This window comes from Notamacropus eugenii, chromosome 3, assembly GCF_028372415.1.
Source record: "Notamacropus eugenii isolate mMacEug1 chromosome 3, mMacEug1.pri_v2, whole genome shotgun sequence".
NCBI classification, from domain to species: Eukaryota; Metazoa; Chordata; class Mammalia; order Diprotodontia; family Macropodidae; genus Notamacropus; species Notamacropus eugenii.
This window is the reverse complement of record NC_092874.1, coordinates 444,888,118-444,905,755: the sequence shown is the minus strand read 5'-3', so window position 1 is coordinate 444,905,755 and position 17,638 is coordinate 444,888,118. Positions and strand designations below refer to the sequence as shown.

Here is a 17,638-nt window from a genome sequence, read left to right as displayed (position 1 = left end):
ATAAATATGGTTTTTATACCTAAAGCAGGAAGAACCAAATCAGAGAAATGAAATTATTTCTCTAATGAATATAGATGGAAAAAATTTAAATAAGATTTTAGCCAAAAGAATACAGCAACTTATCATGAGAATAATACATTGTGATCAGGTAGGATTGAAATTGGGAATGCAGGGATGGATCAATATTAGAAAAACTATTTGCATTAGTAACCATATCAACAACAACACTAGCAGAAACCACATGACTATCTCAATAGATGGGGAAAACTTTTGCCAAAACACAACACTCGTTCCTATTGAAAACACAGGAGAGCCAAGGAATAGCTCTAGAAAATAATTATCTGCTAGTTTGATTGGTATGGCACTGAATAAGTAAGTTAATTTAGGTAGAATTGTCATTTCTATTATATTAGCTCTGCCTACACATGAACAACTGATGTTTTTCTACTTACTTAGATCTGACCTTATTGCCTGAAATATTATGCTCAATTTCTGGGTAATTGATCCTTGATTGTAGTCCCTGCCCCTTTGCCTTACTGAATATTAAATTCCAATCCCTCAGATTTTTAATGTAGAAGCTTTACTTTCCTGTGTGTTCCTGACTACATAGTTACTCGATATTTGAATTGTTTCTTTCTGGCAGCTTACAGTATTTTCTACTTAACTTGATAGTTCTGGAATTTGACAGCAATATTCCTTGGTGTTTTCAGTTTGCTGTCTCTTTCAGGAGGTGATTGGTGGATTCCTTTGATGACTTCTTTGCCCTCTGGATCTAGGAACTCTGAACAGTTTTCCTTGATGATTTCTTGGAAGATACTGTCCAGGCTTCTTTTTTTCATCATGGTCTTCCAGTAGACCAATAATTCTTAGATTTTCTCTCCTGGATCTATTTTCCAGGTCAGTTGTTTTTCTAATGAGAAAGTTCACATTTTCTTCAATTTTTTTTTTAATTCTTTAGATTGTATTTGACTGATTCTTGATATCTCATGGAGTCATCAGCATCTACTTGCACGATTCTAGTCTTTAATAGATTGTTTCCTTCAATTAATTTTGTATCTCTTTTTCTATTTGCCCAATTGTTCCTTTTAAGGAACTATTTTCTCCAGTTAGGTTTTGTACTTCCATTTCCATTTGTCCAATTTTCCTTTTTAAGGAGCTGTTCTCTTCAGTAAGTTCTTTTTAATATTTTTAAAATCATTGGCTAATTTTTCTCCCTGATTTGACTTTTAAAATCCTTCTTGAGCTCTTCTAAGAATGCTCTATGGGCTTGAGACCAGTTCATATTCTCTTCTGAAGTTTCAGATGGGAGTACAGTCTCAATACTGATCTCTTTGACATTTATGTTTTGGTCTTTGTCCCCATAGTAAGATTCTGTGGTCTTTTCATTTCTAGTTTGTTTCCTGCTCATGATGGTTGCCTTTTTCCTGGCTTTTATAGTGGAGCTCTGTTTCTGGGGCACAGGGGGGTCTGTCCCATGGTTTTTGTGTTTGGAACTTGAGGTTTTGTTTATTGTGACCTCTGGTTCTTTCAGCTAGAAGCTAGAATGCTGCAGCTTACCTGGTGCTGAAGTGGCTGGTGTGCCAGAGCAGAGGCCAGTTGATGTCTTTTTTAATTTCCCTGGAGTTTCCTTGGTATGTGAGGTGTGGGGGAGGAGTGGTTTGGTCACAGAAGATCTCCTCTCCTATACTAGAGCACAGGTAGTATCAGTGGTTGGTGAATTCCTTCTGTGCTAGTGTCTTACCGATTTCCCTGGCTGTACTAACGCACACTTGGGGACCTGATGTTGATGCTTATGTGCTCAGGATCTCCTCCTGGTTCTCTGAGGTGTGGCTGTCTGGGATGGTTCTGGTCCTGTACTGGTCCCTTTCAGTCACAGCAAGAGGGACCCCTCCCTTCATGATTTTTCTAGCCTCTTCATCTAAGAGATTGTTTATCCCTTCAGCTAATCCCACAGGATTAGGAGTTTGTCCTAGAATTTAGGTGACTACTTGCTCTCACTCCTCCATCTCAGCTCCACCCTGAGAGCCCAATGAGAAAACTCTTGAACATGCAATTCTAAAAATTGTGGCAAGCTAGAAGAATTCTATGTTTATTGGGGGTCTGTTGCTATATACATTGCAATATAAATAAAGCTATTATTGTTTTGTGATATAGGGAAATATCAGTGAAGAAACAACCACTACTCAAAGAGATACATACGGAAACCCAGTTAAATGCCTTACCAAGTATCATGAAACCAATATGGTTCAGAGATGGGACATTAAAATATGCCTATTGTATGCTAAGAACTTCATCTTCCCTGTCCTCCTTCCTTCTCTTCATCAACATCATCTCTACTTCCTTTTCCCCTCCTTCCCCTCCTTCCTGTCTCTCTTTTCTCCTTATTCTTGTTCTTTCTTTCATATCCTTCATCATAAATAGAAATATCAATAATAGCAACTGTAGCAAAAATAATATTTGGTGTTGTGATCTTGATACTTGCATTTCTAGGGCTGGCAAAATAGAGAATGAAGTAAAAATGGTATTTTAGTCCACCATTTCTTTTACCTTTCCAACTAGGCAACTAGGTCATAGTAGACAGAGTGCTAGATTTGGCATCAGGCAGACAAGAGTGTAAAACCAGCAACAGAAACTAACTAGCAGTCTGACATATGAGAAGTTGTTAGACCTCATTTGGGTTCAGTTTCTTCTATTGTAAAATGGGGATAATAGTAATATCTATCTCATATGGTTCCTATGAGGATCAAATGAGATAATAAATATATGTAAAGTATTTTTTTGTAAAACTTAAAGTAATTTCATTTTATACTTAGAAAATTTGTATTTATTTATTTATATTATGTAAAGTTTTTGGGAAAAACTTAAAGTAACATATAGATATATCAGTTTAAGTTTTACAAATATATATGTATGTGTATATCATATATACATATGTGCATGTATGTATGTGTATACACATCTGTGTATGTGTATATGTGCATATATGTGTATGCCTATAAATATGTACATGTATATGTATATATGTGTATGTATATATGTGTATGTATATATAATATCTCATTTGATTTTCATAGGAACCCAATCAATGTTACTGTTATCCATCATAAAAGTGATGCAGATGAAGATGATGGTAATATGTTAATGTACAATGTAAATAAATAAATATCAGTGCATCACTTTCACTAGAATTAACTAAAATCCTAACGCCAAAGCCAAAAAAAGAAATAAACTATTATGAGTTCTCAATTTGCTTCTATGAAGTCAAAGCAATGACTTATCAGTAAGCTACTCAAGTCATTCAAATATCCTACCATAGAATCCATTGTGTAATGATCTCAATAATTCCACAATAGTATCACATTAAAAAGTTTAGTAAATACTGCCACCGCTATGATCTTTGTATAGAGACGTTTAAACTAAATTTGGTTCTTTGTCTTAACTATGCTGAAACCCATTTAGAATAAGTCATGACCATAACTGTATTTAGAGATTAACCAGAAAGCTAATTAATTCAGATATCAATGAGCTCATGCAGTTTTGACACTCTTTAGAAACAGAATCATTTCTTTTCATCTTGGGCAAATTTTGTCCCAGTGCACTAATGGATCTCTACAGGAAGTCTAATTGTTGTTCACTGTTCAAAGGTCACTCCAACTGCTGGCACCCTCCTTTCCTAACTACCTTATAATTATTTACATTTTTCTCTATATACTTATTCAGCACATATGTATATGTTGTCTCCCCCTATATAATAAAAGTTTCTGGAGAATAGGAATTATTTCATTCTTTCTATCTATCACAAAGTGGAGGAAAACCTGGGAACAAAGTAAATGCCTAATAAATGGTTATCAATTAATTACTTGATATCACATTTAGAGTACCAACAACTAAGTTGATGTTTAAGGTAGTTTGAATATCATATGAATCTTAGCACCTTCTTTTCTTCCGCTCTATTTTCGAGACAGGAGACCAAGAAAATCAAGGTCATTTTCTCTTTTTTTTCTTTCTAGCATAAGTCACTTTGACAAAATAATCCATCACTCAGAGACCACGCTAGTGGAATTGAGACTCCATTTTGCTGGGTTTGTCCTGAGAAAATAAAACATATTCTGTCTCAGGTATGTTAGACTTTTGGAGAATTCATGCAAATGGAATGTCAGATACTGAAGCATACATACCTTGGCCACATGAGAAGACAGGGCTCATTGAAAAAGCCCCTGCTGATGGGAAAGATTGAAGACTAAAGGAAAAGGGTATGGCAGAGGATAAGATCAATAATTAGTGTTATGGAACCAACGAACATGAGCGTGGACTGACTTGGGAGATAGTCGAGGCTGGAAGAGTCTAGTGTTCAATGGTCTTGACAAGAGTGAATGATAGAGCAACAATTTACTGAATCCAAATCTAACACAAAATTGCAATTATACTCTAACAGGACATTAAGACATGCATATATATGTATGTAAAAATACAAGCTCTAGAAAATTAGACCACCAAAACAAATTGCATTCTGTTGGGGACCATATGACAGGATAAATAATTCACCCTCGTAATTAGGTAAATCAGGAGTCTTCTATTCTAATAAATCCAAGTTCTTCCATGTGTTAGATAAGTGACTTTGAACTCCATTTAAATTCTCTATGTCTCACTCTTTTCATTAGTGATTTGAGTAGACTGGATTAGATTATGTAAATTCTGAATCAATGTCAAAGAATAACAATAAACAGAAAAAATACAGAAAGCTAAGCAGGGAGGGAGGGAGGAGGGAAAATTGAAGGAGGAAGGAAGGGATGGAGGGAAGAAGAAAACATTTATTAAGCACTTAGTATGTGCCAAGCACTATGCTAATGCTGGAAATAGGATATCTGCGCATTTATAACATTAAAATAGAAATAGAATAATTTGGTCTAGGGACAGAGTGGGTTTATTGGACCTTGGGTTGAGAGACTCTTTTAAGAACCAACAGAAAGAGTGATCATTTTTCTAGAACTAGGAAGAGTGTGTAGGTATGTGGGGGCAGGGGGCATTGCTAGTCCTTGCTAAGAACTACTTGACTCTGCTAGTTTATTCAAAATGGGATGAAGTGTGGCATGAATTTCAGTTTTAAACAAGTGGTGGATACATCCCTGAACTTTGAAAAGAATGACCCCTCTAGGGACCCAAACTCAAAGAGAAAGAAAAATTTGTAGAAGTATTTGGGGGAGGGGGAAGCTTCACTGATGAACCTTGGTCTGGGAGAAGGGTTGAAAAAAATGCACACTCTTCCCTTCATTGCAACAATGGGGAACTATGGATGTAATGTATTGTATATATTGTGAGATGTAAAGTTTTGTTGAACTTCTTTTCTTCACATTATTTTGAGTCTGTGTTAAAAAATGGAGTCCTCTGAATACAGGAAAGGGAAGGAATATATTTGAAATTAATATGAAGAAAACCAAAAGTCATGCATAAAAGTTATATGATTTTTTAAAAGGTGAGTCATGTCTCAGCCACATTTGCCCATGTACAGCACTGCCTTGTACTGTAGCCCATTTACAGACTGTAGCCTTTTCATAAGGCATTATGGATTGGGATTGAACAGAAAAGCTGTTCTATTCTAGCCAGATCCACATCTCCTCAAAGTTATGAGAGCAATAGTCTCTGATTTTCCTAGTCATACATTCCCTTTGTCAATGTTCTCCTACCTAGGAGGAAAAATTAGGTTTCGGGCATCAAATTCTCTTGGACCTTGGAAGTTAAATTCTCCCAACCTAATAGAAAAATGTTCATTAAATTGGAAACAACTACATAGGAACTCCATTTGAACTGTTTTGTACATTGAAGTCAGTGTTTCCTAAATGGTATCATCAGTATCCAGGAAGAGTCAAGACCATTTCCTTTCAAAAGGAGTTAGCTCATTTTAGCATGAACTGGAAGTGATTGGCACTAAGAAATCCTCACTGATTCCTTACAACTTTGTGATGAATTCACCTTGGGTTTTGTCTTCAATAAATATAAATTTTTAAATGGATGAGTCTGCTTTTGCAACTGGGCCAAGTCTAAAGACATTCTTCAAGAATTAAAGATACAGAAGGAAAAAAAATATTTTAATTACCAATTTATTTTCATTTCTCAAGTCAGTCAAAATCCAAGCACAGTAGATTCACTTCCAACTGGCATCTCCAGGCAACTCTGTAATCTGCTTACTAATTGCATACCATTTCCAATAGAAAGAAAGCAACTATTTACTGGTTTCTTGAACTTAAGATATTAAAAAGGAACTCACTGCTATATTTATCATCACATCCTTTACAGGAAATGCAGAGCCATTTAAGATAGACAATGGATACATAGATTCATAAAAGACATTGCAAATTTAATAAGCAAGGCTGGCGTTGGCTAACTCCTGTTTACTATTCATGCAAATACAAGTGGGGAAGCTTCTCTCATTTCGTCGTCCAAGGGGGAATTTCAAGGAAATGAAAGAAAAGCACTGTGACCCCCTGCATCTCAGGAAACTAGATTTTCCCCCTTAATTAACTTTCCAGGACTGTATAATGTTGTCTTCCCATCTACCATAACTCTACACTTTGTGTTTTTTGAGAATGAGCAGATTTCCTTGGTAGTTGAATAACGTAGTTGTGGATGTTGATAGAAAATTACAACGGAAAAAAATCAATTATACCTAAAATACACACACACACACACACACGTGTGTCTGCATGTATATATGTATGTATGTGTGCATGTGCATGATGCCTTTTTTTCCAAAGGGATAAAAAAATTCTGTTTGACATACAACACACATATCACCTCCATATAAAATATCCTTGAGCCATACTGAGGCTTCCTTCAGGGCCCCAGTTACTCCCTGGTCATTTGTCACCCTTGCAACTCATGAAATTAATTGAATTTCGAAAGTTTCCTGACTTATTGCTTGGGAGTAGTTAAGCAAAGGGAGACTCCAGCGCTATATGAGTAAATACTCAATTCCTTACAATTCATACCCTATTTATATTTCAGCTTGCAGCATTTGATTTCCTGTTTGATCTTTCCTCTTTGCAAAGAAGCCGACAATTTACTAGAGGCTCTCCTGAGATGCTTAAAGCCCTGTTCCTTTCTCTGCCTCTCTTATATCTCTCCTCTCTCCCCTACTCACATACATTTTAATGGCCTTGTTCATTATATATCCTGAAATTCCTGACAGACTTTAGATCAACTATTTTCATCATATTTGTTTTTCTACTCTATAAAATATCAGATTCATCTTTCCAACAGAAAACACTCAATTGGAAGCATCCTTTGTTTTGTTTACCTTACTTGTTTCCTTAAAAAAAGAGAGAAATCATATTCACTGTGGATTAAGGGTAAGACAAGTTAAATAAATCATATGCAGCTTGCATCATACTTGGGAATGAAAATCAAAGTGAAATGCTTTGCTCCTTCTTATCTAATTTGCTGATTGACTTTAAAATCATAAAAAAAATAAAGCCCCCACCAAGATGACTTGTTCTATGCTAAATAATAATTGATTCATTTGGGTCAGAGAGAGTAAGAGGGTATGGTTCAACTAGGTTGCCCTGGTGAATATTAATATGAATTACAATTCTGCATCCCAGTACAAGAGCCTGAAAATGCACCCCTTCCTGATTAAACAAATGAGGTAACAGTGTAATTATCATAATTACTAGCTCTTTAAACTAATTACCACTATTTTGTTTATATGGCACTTTTATTGACTGAGCTGCTTTACGAAAATAGGACTTCTGTTAATTGATTTTTTAAAAAAAAAAATTACAATCCCTGTTGTGGGTGAATAGGGAGTCAGTCAGCAGGTGGCCAAATATTAAGTATTTTGTGTGAAGGGATTCCCCAACTTCCAGTCACTCTGATGTGTTTTTGCTTTAATCATCAGAAAAGGAAATGTGATAATGAGAGCAGTAGAGTTGGATGAAGATTTCACCCAGAATCACACAGGTGTGAAGTCACACAGCTACAACTGGAACTTAAATCTTCTTCTCCAAAGTCAATTTTTGTTTTGTTGTGTTTTTCTTAAATGACACGATGTTGTCTCATCTATGTTAGAATCACATCTAACTGTTAGCATGTAGATAAAAGAAACTATTCTAAATATCCAGGAATAGTGTTTTCAGGAAGCTGAGAGGATGTTGAAGCTACACTTTGTTTTTAAAGAATGATTTCAGTCTTTACAATTTAGTCAGTTGCCAGGCCTAGAGGCCTGTGTGGGCTACCCGAGTCTTCTTACCTCACCTCCCGAGGTCTTCGGTTGGCCAAACTGGATGCTCATATGAGAGAAAGGATGTTCCAGAGTCGAACAAGGATTGAGCTTTATTTCAGGGTCTTGGTTACAAGTGCAGGGGGGTCTTCCTTAGGAGGAAGAGGGGGAGATTTCCTAAGGAGGCTAAGATCTTAAGGGATTGGAAGTAGAAGTACAAGCGGGGAGAGAGGGGGAGGGGAGAGAGAAGAGAAGCGGAGCCTACTGTCCTCTTGGCTCCTCACGTGCTAAGAGAGCTTTCAGGCTTCCTCAATCCTACTTAACCTTCAGCCGCATAGTTTCCATCTGAATACCGTGCTGTTAGGTAACTAGGTGTGCCCAGATCCGGGACAATCTCGAGGGCGGGGAGATCTCTCTCCCATCACGTTTCTCATGGGAAGAGGCGGAATTACTCGAGATAGCTCGGTTCACCTCGATCCCCTGCCGTTTCCTGGGCGGGGGGTCTCATGAGAGCTCTAAGATTTAGAAGCTCCCACCTTTACCCACCCGAGACTGTCCACACGGAATTGAGCTTCCAATCCCAACAGTCAGTACATAATTTGATAAAATAGAGTAAAAGCGATTATCCTGACTCCCACTGCCTGAAGGTGGACTAACCCCAATTGTCTCCTCCTGGGTCATCTCCAGTCATCTTGTTGAATATCAGGTCACTGGATTCAGATGGCTCTGGAGGAGAAGTGAGGTTGGTGACCTGCACAGCCCTACCTCACTCAAAACAAAGTCAAGTGCAAGTTATGTCATTATTTCCTGACGGCATGGTCTTCTTCAGCAACGAAGGATCAACACACATCTGTAAAATTTTGTAAAGGGGTATTTACTTAAAAGGCATAGCAACAAAGGAAAGGAGGAAAAGTAATACATGTTTTTTACATGTGTATTATGTGGCAAACACTGTGCTAAGTTTCACAAATGTTATCTTATTTGATCCTCACAGAAACCCTGGGAGTAGGTGCTATTATGAAACCCATTTTACAATGAAGGTAACCGAGGTAAACAGACATTAAGTGACTTGCCTGGAGTCACAAAGAATGTCTTCTTCCTTTAGCAAATCCTTAATATTTCCTACATGAATGACTCCATTTAAGTCACCAAGCAAGAGTAAATGAAAGCTTTAGTTACAACAAGAAATTTCCAAAACTCGCCACTGTAGCCTTCACCCCAATATAATCCAGTGTCCTAGAATCTCCTCAAAGTCACTCATCACTAACTGAAAAGGTAATTCATTTTCCTTGTCCTGGGGTTAAAAAAAATCCTATTATATTTTGTTACTGTTCTCAGACCACATGGCCCAATGGGCAGCAAGATGGCACAATGGATAAAGCACTAGGCCTGGAGTCAGGAAGAACCAAATTTAAATTGAGCCTTAGACATTTACTAGTTATATGACCTTGGGCAAGTCACTTAGTGCCTCGGTTTTCTCATCTGTAAAATGAGCTGGAGGAGGAAATGGCAAATTCTTTCAGTAATTTTGCCAAGTAAACCCATAATAGAGTCAAAAAGAGTCAGGCATGACTGAAAGAATTGCAGAACAATAACTAGTTCAATGGAATAGAAAATTATGGGACCAAAATTGGAGATATGCAACAGACATGATTTGGCTTAATTCCAAGATTAAGGAGTTCAGTTTTCTCATTTTATAGAAGATAAACCTGAGGTCAAATGACTGGAAGTGATTTGGCTAAGTTTACACAGGCAGTAAGTAGGAGAGCTAGGATACAAACTCAGGTTCTGAGAGGTCAAGTTCAAATCTCTTTTAGCGCTATTACATAAAAAAGTTCCTTCCAGTGAATGATGTTCAAAGGGAATAAAAATAAATTTCTAGTCAACAATTCATAGGATTCATAAAATAGTACTCATTGAAGTACTTTGAAAATAGACATTGAAAACAAAGGTAAGAAATAGAATGTGTTCATAAATAATCTCTGAGGTTTTTTGCAGCCATGGACAATCACGATATTTTTCTAAAAAGAGAAATTACTGAGACAGAAACTTCCTGTTAAAGGAAACTGTTTAGTCAGAACCCTTGAATTCATAAAAACTGAGTACCCACAGAGCTTTTAAACAATGAGTAATAATCCTCTTAATAAGAGGTCTCTCTTCTTAATGCCAACAGAAATGACCCACAAATCACCCTGTTCAGGCATGGTAAGATATTTTATAGTCAGCATTTCAAAGCCACACCAGTCTTTCCCCAACTCCCATAATATTTCATCTGTCTCAGAAGAATTCTGTGTGGATCAATGGTAAATCAAAGATAAATAGGATCAGTGTAAGACCTTTCCTTCCCTATAAAAGAATAGGACCATAGAAGTGTGAATGATTACTATTCTGTCTCAGTCACTCTTGCTAGTTGATTAGATGACTGAGGGTTATTTAACCATGTGAATACAGTAGGGACTATTTACCATTATGTGAATGTTGAAATTAACATGTGACTGTTACACCTCAGGGTACAGAAATTTTGAAAGTTAGGACTTTACTTACTCTTTCCTTTAGCAATATTAGTCTTGAACTAATGTATTTATTATGAATAATTATTTGATGTGAGAAACTACCAAATGGCCAACTTTCTTTCTTTGATACCTTCTAGCTTCATAGTATGGGAATGCCTTCCCAACATTATGATAGAAATCAAAGTAAATTAAGAGACAAGGTTTGCAGCATAATTAACTTCTATCAGGCTAACAGTAACTAATAAATTGGGTTGGGTTAATGACTTCCTTAAATTACCAAAGAACTTGAGTGATGGCCAACAGAATCCTTTTTTTTTTTTAAATTAGTATGTGGTTTTATTTTGTTTTCCTCATATTTAGCCTTTTAAGCTAAATCAAATGAGCACTGCTTTGATGTCTGGAATTCAAGGAGGTCCCAGAGTGGCTCATAGGTCAGACACATTCGCAGGTGAAGAGCAAGCTAGCATCTGTCTGTCCAGGACAAAGAAAGCTTTCCTTAGGTGCATGGCCAGCTCCAAGACAGCTCCTCTTCTCTAGATGCCTCTTTCTGACCCAGCCCCACTTACTCCCACCATGGTTCCTGGTGTATGTATAGCTCCAGTGTGAAAGATTTGAATTCCAGCAGGGATTTTTTTTTTTTAAAGCCAGAAATTACTTCTAAAATGCAAAGATTAGGTATCATAGTTGTAGATGTAGAACAGGCCTCTGATGCATAGTAGAAAAATTCCATTGTTAGTATTCTAACTGGTTAAGGGGAAAAGAAAGACTGTTTTTGAGGCAGAGGAGACTCAAATTCTGAACCAATCTCTATAACTTGTGTCCACTCTCAGTTTTGTTAACCAAACATTTCTGTTTAGGGAAGAAAGCTTTGTCATTCTAAACAACTAGGGATCCCCAGCAGTTTTGGTCAGCCAGGATTTGGTGAGCTAGAAGCATCTGACTGCCAGTTGAATCTATGACCTTAGAATTATGAACTTCTTTCTCTGAAATGGGCACTATTCTAATTCTATAACTATTAATGTAGAATGACATTCAGAGGATGTGATTAAATACAATTGTACTCTAAACTCATATCAAACAAGCTTACAGCTAAAATTGTGATGCCTTAAATTTGGGTCAGGAGGCAAACTATAAATTGGAAATTAAGAACCGATCCCTTATTAGTTATTTTTTTAAATTTCACATTGTCAGTATCAAACCTAGAAAGAGTCCATAAGCTGAGCTGTCTATTTTTCACATAGGCGTTTTCTTCTCTCTCCATAAATAAAAATTACAATGAAGTCTCAGTGTAGAGATGATCCCCAGGGAAGCCAGTCCTTAAGCAAAGGATGTTTCTGCCCTTTGTTAACCTTTTAAGCTGAAGAGAGTTCTTTAAATGATATAAGGTGCAACTCCTCCAAGGTGAGAAGTCAAACCAGGTCAATGACCACAAAGACTCATTAGGGACCAGGAGAAATGTTGAAGTGCCCCTTCTGGCTCTAAGCAGTACTTCTAGTTTGAGGTAAGTTTTCTGAAAGGCCCATCTAGCCAGTCCCTAAAGTGTTGCCACTGCCAAGTTTCTAAAGCTTTCTATGTTTTCCATGAGTTTTTCACATCAAGTGCATGTGAGAGTGTGCTTGGCCCAGAAGCCACACTGTCCTAGTGGATTAATTCATTGGAAATTCAAACAAAAAACCACATAGTAACATTACCCGAATCTAGTTGCTTTAAGTTTTTACTTTATTCTCTCTAGGCCTCTAATGGAGTACATGCAGAAGCTTCCTCTTCTGGTGGCAATCCAAGGGTGAGGTCTTTAGGCAGCGACTCTGGTGCAGTCTGAGCTATCTGATCATCGTAAGTGCCCAGGGTCCATAACTTTTCCCATTCATAGGTTTTTCGGGTCCCTGGACGCATCAAATGAATCACCATGCTTCCAAAATCCACACAGTCAATTAGCCACATCTTTCCCTTCAATCTGAACAAATGCATCACTCTTGGATTTCAGGACCTTAGGCATCTCCACTATGTCCTGGGTCATGTGTGTGTGTTTGTCCTTCATTGCCGAAGAAGACCATGCCTCCTGACTCCTACACTGGTGCTCTATCCATAGCAACACCTAGCTGCCCCTGTACTGAGTCATAAACTGAAGGTGTCTCAGGCAGGTTCCATTCACAATCACAAAGTAATCCGTATATTTCAGCTCTGGAGAAACCTGGATTACACAAATATCTTTTGCATTTTCTTGCCTCAAGAGAGACACAAGTAGGTAGATGTCAAATTTGGTTCAGGTGTGACCTGCACAGCCCACTAAATGGGAGTGTTGTGAGCCTTGTCCAGCAGTCCTTGCTCCAGAGCCCACATACTCCATGGCAAACCAAGGAGAGATGGGGCTCCTATGCCTGCAGAGGTGGAGCTCAGGGCCCCAACAGTGGCAGGAGGTATGTCCTATCACAGGGCAGGCTAGCAACATCTTTTATAACGATTAATAAGACAGAGCAATATCAAGTAACTCAGGTGTCTTTTTTTAAATTGGCTATCAGGGAGGCGGAGCCAAGATGGCGGAGTAGAAAGACGCAAATACACATAGCTCCGAACCCACAACCCATACAACATCGGTGTAAAGTAGCTCACAGCGAATTCTGGAGCAGTGAGGCCACAGAACAGTGGAGCTAAGGAGATTTCTGTTCCAGAGGGACCTGCAAACCTCTCACAAAAGGTCCATCACGCTGCAGACGCAAAGCCCAGCCCAGCCCTGACCTTCTGCGGCCACAGCACCAAGAGGAAGAGACCCAAGCAGGCCTCAGGGACAGGATCTCCAGCAGGTGCACAAGTCCCTCCACCCACAGGTGACGGGGGTCGGTGAGAGAGTCTCTTTGGCGGGTCGAGAGGGGAGTGGGGTGCCCCCATAACTCAGGCCCCCTCGGGAGGCAGCAGCTGAGAGGCAGCTGCAGACCAGGGCTCCCTAAGCAGGCAGGAGCCTGGATCCATTGTTGAAGGTCTCTGCATAAACCCCCTGAGGGAAATGAGCCTGAGAGGCAGCCCTGCCTTGACCTGAGCACCTGAACTTAATCTCACGCTGAATAGCAGCCCTGCCCCCGCCAAAAGCCCTGAGGCTGGAAACAGCATTTGAATCTCAGACCCCAGACATTGGCTGGGAGGATTAGGAGGCGGGGTGGGTGTGAGGAGAATATTCAGAGGTCAAGTCACTGGCTGGGAAAATACCCAGAAAAGGGAAAAGAAATAAGACTATAGAAGGTTACTTTCTTGGTGACAGGCATTTCCTCCCTTCCTTTCTGATGAGGAAGAACAATGCTTACCATCAGGCAAAGACATAGAAATCAAGGCTTCTGTGTCCCAGCCCACCCAATGGGCTCAGGCCATGGAAGAGCTCAAAAAGAATTTTGAAAATCAAGTTAGAGAGGTGGAGGAAAAGCTGGGAAGAGAAATGAGAGACATGCAGTCAAAGCATGAACAGCAGGTCAGCACCCTGCTAAAGGAGACCCAAAAAAATGTTGAAGAAAATAACACCTTGAAAAATAGGCTAACTCAATTGGCAAAAGATGTTCAAGAAGCCAATGAGGAGAAGAATGCTTTCAAAAGCAGAATTAGACAGATGGAAAAGGAGATTCAAAAGCTCACTGAAGAAAATAGTTCTTTCAAAATTAGAATGGCACAGATGGAGGCTAATGACTTTATGAGAAAGCAAGAAATCACAAAACAAAACCAAAAGAATGGAAAAATGGAAGATAATGTGAAATATCTCATTGGAAAAACAACTGACCTGGAAAATAGATCCAGGAGAGACAATTTAAAAATTATGAGACTACCTGAAAGCCATGATCAAAAAAAGAGCCTAGACATCATATTTCATGAAATTATCAAGGAAAACTGCCCTGAGATTCTAGAACCAGAGGGCAAAATAAATATTCAAGGAATCCACAGAACACCGCCTGAAAGAGATCCAAAAAGAGAAACTCCTAGGAACATTGTGGCCAAATTCCAGAGTTCCCAGGTCAAGGAGAAAATATTGCAAGCAACTAGAAAGAAACAATTCAAGTATTGTGGAAATACAATCAGGATAACACAAAATCTAGCACCCTCTACATTAAGGGATCGAAGGGCATGGAATAGGATATTCCAGAAGTCAAAGGAACTAGGACTAAAACCAAGAATCACCTACCCAGCAAAACTGAGTATAATACTACAGGGGAAAAATTGGTCTTTCAATGAAATAGAGGATTTTCAAGCATTCTTGATGAAAAGACCAGAGCTGAAAAGAAAATTTGACTCTCTTAAATTGGCTATCAGTGAAATAGTTCAAACTGATATTACATCATTTGGACCTCCCCTTCTGAAAACGCTTAATATAGCTGAGACATATGATTCAAGTAAGAAGAGAAAGGTTCCCAGGCAATGGAAGCAGTCTGCAGGTGATGAGGATTGTTAGAGTAGTTCAAATTGATGAATTATGATCTTTAGGTCAGCCAAGTTTCTCTGAAAAGTTAGTAATGGGTGGGGTGACTGTAGGTGGAGGTAATTAGGAGACAAGCTTCACTTTAGGCAAGTTTCTCTGAAATATAAGTAGTGGCTGAAGTTCACAAAGGAAAGGAACTAGGAAAGAGTATATTAAATCTAGCTCATCATGTCTTAACAAAATACAATTAAAGTCAATTTTATAATTCCCCCCTCTGATTCTAGCTTAATTAAAGTTACCAATCAAAGTATAATAAAAGTCATGTATATCACACATAACGTTTAGTTGTTATTTGTCCTTCATTCTTGGAGAAGAACTTGACCCTAGGAAGGTGATGTCATGACTTGTAAGTGAATTGGATTTAAGTGAGGAAGAATTGTAGAAAGACATCAGCCTCACTTTCTCCTCTGGAACCATCTGGGTCCAGTGGCAAGATAAAGATCAGGGTGACCTGAGATTATACAAAGAAAAATGCAGTGAAAAGGGGCTAGTATTTCTGCTTTTTCTAATACTGCAACTCTAATATATGGGAATAGGGACTAAGAAGTTTTTTTTTGTTTTGTTTTATTTTGTTTTTTCCAGATAAACTACATTACTAGGAATAATTTGAAGTGCGATGGCCCCCAAACCATCAGATTTAATCTCATAATACTTCACTCTTTGATTCTGGAAACTACCTATGACCAACACATTAACAAATCTTCATCAGCCTCATAAATTTTGTTTTTCTAATAACTATTGCATGTCTTGAAAACCAACACAAACATCGTGGTTCTGATCTTATTAACAACAGAGGACATCAAATGGACATCAAATTAGGAATTGAGACCACTTAAAACTTCAGAGAATTTAAGTTTTTCACATAACCCTTGCTGCTTCTTTCTTTTTCTGAGTGCTGTGTCTGGCATAGACATTACCAACAACCAGCCAAAGGAAGAATCTTGAAAAGAATCTATGAGGATCTGACTAGCAAAATGAGCTCATCTGGTGAAAGATTTAATATATGCCAAAGTAGATATATAAGTTAAGCTTAAAAATGCTTTTTCTAAATAGGCATTGTCTCAATTACCCTTTAATTTTTTATGTATTTTATTATTTACTTCAGATTTAAGCTTCACAAATTGATCAAAGTATACTTTGAATTAAAAATATATATTTTCTCAGTTTTTAAACACATTGCCCTGATGTCAAGTATTAGGTGGGAACACAAAAATTAAGTTCAACAGCAATAATCTATATCTAATATTCACCAGGGTTAGTTCTGTCTTAAAGGCTATATTTATTTCTCAAATCCTTCTTTAATAGCTACTCCACTAATGCCCCCTTCTTCTTTTAAAATTCTTAACAACCTGCTCTTCTTTCAGATCATGGAAACATCCTTAGATTTTTCTTTTACTTTTTATTTTCTGTCATTGTCATGCTGGGCTGTAGCTTTTAACTCATCAATTCCTTTCTCATGCCACCCTGGGCAATTAATTTGTTGTTGAAACCAGTTAACAAAACTGCATTAGTAGTCTGAGTATCATGTTGGTTACTCAAATTTCTCAAGGGTTTAAGGACATTAGGGAAATTTCCTGGGCTTTATATTGTCAATTACCAACCAAATGCAGTAAATACAGATAACACATCAAGACAGATAAGCAAATTGAGATATCTCACCAAGGTAAGGGTTTAACTTGGCTCAGAGGGGAGGTGAGTCCAGTCTCCTGGGCAATCCTCTTTGGAAAATTCCTCAGGGAAAGGTTTCCCCAGAGTACTTTATGGCCCTTACCTTAATAGATTGACTCCAGGTAAACCTCATTCCCCTAATCTCTTCATAGTTACCAATCTGTTATGAGTGAAGTTAAGGAAAACTGGTGGCATACCAGATAGGGTGATGGACCTGGAGTCAGGAAATCCTGAATTCAAATCTAGCCTCAGACGTTTACTAGTTATGTAACCCTGGACAAACAACTTAGCCATGTTTGCCTCAGTTTCCTCACCTGTAAAATGAGCTGAAGAAAGAAATGGAAAACCACTCCAGCATCTTAGCCAAGAAAACCCCAAATGAGGTCACAAAGAATGGGATATTTTTTCTTCTACCTTTCTTGCATGATGTTTTGGCTCCTTTCTGAGCTCTTCCTTGAGTTCTTCCTGGTTTGAGACCACTTCCCATTTTTCTTTGGGGTTTTGCCCAAAAGTGTTTTGACATTGTTGTCTTCTTCTAAATCTGTTCCTGGTTCTTCCTTGTCACCATAATAACTTCCTATGATCAGATTCTTTCTTGTTCTTGTTATTTTTGTTTGTCCTATTTTTTTTTTTTTGGTGTAGGGAGACATTTCCCTATTTGGTTTAATTTGACTTCTGCTCCTGTAGTGGGAAAAGGCACTGTCTCCGGTCTCTTGTACTAGTGACTGCAGACCCTAGTTGTTTGCCTGGTTCCATGGGATTTTGTCTTGTGGTACCTGGGGGACCTTC

The 17,638-nt window shown here is 38.1% G+C and overlaps 1 pseudogene; it reads right to left on the bottom strand.

Moving 5' to 3' along the window:
• The window catches only part of LOC140532281 (nucleosome assembly protein 1-like 1), a 51,012-nt pseudogene extending 38,343 nt beyond the window's left edge, over positions 1-12,669 (bottom strand).
• Between the last annotated feature and the right edge of the window lie 4,969 nt (positions 12,670-17,638).